Source organism: Limulus polyphemus, unplaced genomic scaffold, assembly GCF_000517525.1.
Source record: "Limulus polyphemus unplaced genomic scaffold, Limulus_polyphemus-2.1.2 Scaffold64, whole genome shotgun sequence".
In the NCBI taxonomy this organism is placed as follows: Eukaryota; Metazoa; Arthropoda; class Merostomata; order Xiphosura; family Limulidae; genus Limulus; species Limulus polyphemus.
In genome coordinates this window covers 160,773-164,976 of record NW_013665674.1, presented here as the reverse complement: position 1 = coordinate 164,976, position 4,204 = coordinate 160,773, and positions in this window count along the sequence as shown.

Here is a 4,204-nt window from a genome sequence, read left to right as displayed (position 1 = left end):
AAATAAAGTTTGAAATATTTTGCATGAAAATAAGATGCTACACATTTCAGAAGTTCGTTTAGCTTTGGTTTTTGTGTATAAAGAACAAAAAAACCATAAAAAACGTGATATAAATGAAGCTATAGCAAATTAAAAATAATTGCTGTTTAACTTTAATGAATGTATTAACTACTGAAATAAGTTATTTCTGTAGCTATTACCCATTCATTTTACCAGCTTTTGTTTACTTATCATGGATGAAAACTGATTATAAACCGAGATCACTCTAAAGTTTGAGTCGAAACAATGAATAATTCTTTCCTTTTTAACTCCTTTTCCTCATGACAAACTTGGCCCTCTGGTGGCTAAGTGGTAAGCTGAGGGCTTATAACGTTAAAAATCTGATTTTGATACTCATGGTGGGTAGAGTACCGATGTCCCATTTTGTAGCTCTGTGCGTAACAGCAAACAAACAAATAAAATCACGAAAACTTGTAGGGACAATACCATTATTTTAGACGGATACCAATTTACTGTTAAATGCTGCAACAGTATTCTTGGACTATAATAAGGCAACAACTACAGGGGAGGAAATGATTAGGAGTGCCATTGTTGCTGTATCTTTTCCAAACTTTTGAAAGAAAGTAAATAGACAAAACCATTAAAGTACTAACTACTGCACATTCGTGACTGAATTTTTAGTTTATCTTAAAGATGTCAGTTTTCTTCTTCTTCTTAAAAGATTAGACACTTTCGAAACATCTTTCACATCTTTTAAAAGGAAAATAAACTGTCATTTACCAGCTTAAAATAATAATAATTTATTGTTGGAACTTAAATTCATTAAATGATGGATCTTCGTATCCAAACATTATTATACTAAGAAACTGACACATTAAGCACTGTTCATAAGCAACACTTGAAGTATTTGAGTAAAACGATTATTTACGCCTTCAAAATTTCCTGATGATTAACTAATACAGTACGATGTACTTATCCAAAAAGGAAATAATCACACATTATTTGTAAATGTTATCCTAAAGGTCATAGGATTCTGTAACTGTGCATGCTAAATCAATAAAAACCAAAGCTAATATTTTTATTTAGTCTTAGAAATAGGTTTGATTTAACATCGTATGGACAAAAATATAACCTGAGTGCTTTTGGAAGGTGAGCCTTTCTTCATCTGAGGTTTCATATTTTTGTCTTTAACTGATTTTTTGAACCTAACATCAATGTTTTGTAAAACTTATGGTAGCTTGCCTCTCCCAGCATACATAAACATATTAAAAATGTGTATAATATAAATTCTGTATAAACACTACTAAGAATAGATGTGTTTTCAATGGCAATTAAAATTAACTTCAAACCACAGGTTACATACAAGAAAAACGCAAGCTATGTTTCATCTGTGTTTCTGAAGCGTTTATATATTCACGACATAAAACTTTTTTCTCTAGTCTAGGGGAAAATATTTTAGAAGTGAAGACATTAATTCTGAATAATTTACGAATTTCGTGAATTAATGACATTAACTGATATAGATCTAGGAAAAGTTTAGTGCATTACCTGTTTTCTGAGTCAACTGAAATGGTTGAAAGTAAAAAAGAAATACACTTTGATGACCTTGGATAATACGTCTTCTGTGTAAAAAAAAACGAAAGCACGTTATTTAACAGGGCTGGGAAATATGATTTTATTATTAAAGAGATGCAAATAGCAAAAACCAAACAAACAAACATAACTTAAAATAGAAATATGTTGTTCTAAGAGTCATTGGCACCATTTTTAATCACCTTTTCCAACTTTATTCATTAATGATCCTTATAAAGGTTATGTGATTCTAATTATTTACTTCTACAGAACAGCTCTAAACTCAAAACATTATTCTTTAATGACCTTTTTCAACATTAATGGTCCTTGTAAAGGTTATGTTTACAATTCCTCTTTTTCCCTTGTTTGGTCTATGATGGCCCGTTTTATTCGTGGATTACTCTGTATACCTTAGTGTAGTTATGAGTGATTGCATACATTCATTAATATAGGAAGAACACCGGAGTTCACTAAAGTTCGAGCTCCTAATACAGATATTGTAAAATGTTTAATTGGAAGCATCTCTTTCTTCATAATGATAACACATTATGCTTTAAAAACAGGGAAGCCTCTTTGAGAGAATTTCTTTTTTTCTAAAGTTTATGTAGAATGACAATTGCGATCATGATGATAGCTTTATTTTTTCACTAAAACTGTATTTTTATCTTTCTTTTGTTACAAAATAGCTAGATATAAACCTTAAAACAAATGTAAATTACATCTTATATCGTTTAACAATATCATTTCTTTTTATACTAAACTTAGACGGCCTTATGTAAAATATTAATAAAAACTAGAATGGCGTGTTAAAAAGATAAAATTCCAACTTGATTAATCTCATATTTAGTCATCAGACGAAATTATATCTAAACATTCTGTTATGATAATACGTAATTTTAAGCAACAACACTTTTTGTTCTGATCCATTTATAACATAACAAAGTTTATTTTATTTATATCAAGTTACATTGAGTATTTTATTTGTACAGTTTTGATTTTTATCTAATTTCATCTAGTAGTTAGCGTGCTTGTCAGGTTTTATGTATGGGCTGGATTCTTTACAATAGGTGTATGTGACTTTTTGGCGATAAATTTCAATAATATATATAAACAACGTGGAGTCAACTTTGTTTTAAAAGAATATATTAAAACAAGTCAAACTTATATACAAATGTTCATTACACTATTGGTTATCACAGTTATATTCGGAGCTTTAAATAATTGTCTTTTTTTCGTCAAAGACCATACAGGCTGGTTCAGTTACTTTAGAACACAATTTGAAAAGACGAATTATTCTTTCTGCTCTGTTATTACAATACGGTCTGCGATAAGTTCACTTTAAAATCACCACTATAACTGTTGGTTACCATAGTTGTATCCAGAGCTTTAAATAGTTGTCTCTTTTTCGTCAAAGTCCACACAGACTGGTTCAATTACTTTAGAATACAATTGACAAAACAAATTATTATTCTCTGTTCTGTTATTACAATACAGTCTGTGATTAGTTCACTGTAAACACCTTCACTTTACGGTCTTTATCGCTAAACTCAAAATCAGGCAGTTTATATCTAACTATCGAACTACATCTTGGACGCGTATTTATACCATGACAGAGGTCTAATATAATGATGCAATAATGTTCAATTAAAACAACGAGAAAAACTCAGATGGTTCAAGTAACAATAAGCAATAATATAACAATCACCAGTTCATAACTATTGAAATAGAATGTAAGGATACCCCCCCCCCCAGATTTGGTTGCTATTCAAAACATATATAAATTCACGATCGTTTTAATTAATTAATCTAGCATTCATCTTTAAAATGTGTTAATTTACTTTGAAAATATACTATGTTCGCTAAGTGTGGTTTATTTCACTGTTTTAGATTTATCGTCTGTAGGTAGTTTGTTTTCACCTGCTATAGAATGTAGTCTTTAATAAAGGTTAACTAATTGAGAAAACGTATTTTTGGACTACGTTTTAATTATAAAAAGGAAAACCTTTAGACCATATTAAATGTGGTCACTAGTTCCAGTACAAATCATGACACTAGGAAATCTAGAAAATCAAAAAACAACATATTAAAGTATTATAACGAATTTGTTATTATATATTTATTTTAATATCAACGTTTGTTTAGATTAAATTTATATTTAGGAATATGCATAGCTTATAGTGTTAAATATGTATTGCAAAACTCCTGCTTATTCTCTAAAGTTGTAGAATATTCTCGAGAGTAAGAACCAACAATATATGGGTGTACATAAATGCTTGTTTTAGCGTCAGTATTGTTACGTAAAACTGAAATTTCTAGAAAGCCTCCACACACCTATAAATATAACCAACGTGACGCGCCAAAAAAAGAGTATTATTGGTTTGCTAAAGTTGGTGTACTATAAACTTCGTAAGCTATAACTGTGATTAACGCTTATCAACCGGAAAATATAAAATATTTGACCAGGATCATTTACAAAGTTCGAACATTACAAATCATTTAAATTTAGTGGATTCTCATCGAACATTAGTACTTTTACGAAAACATTACCTAACTTCAACGGTGGAAAACTCAGCGTATGTGGCTGGTGAATAACGAAGGACAAAGCTAGCTAGCTTCCCGTTAAACTAATAGT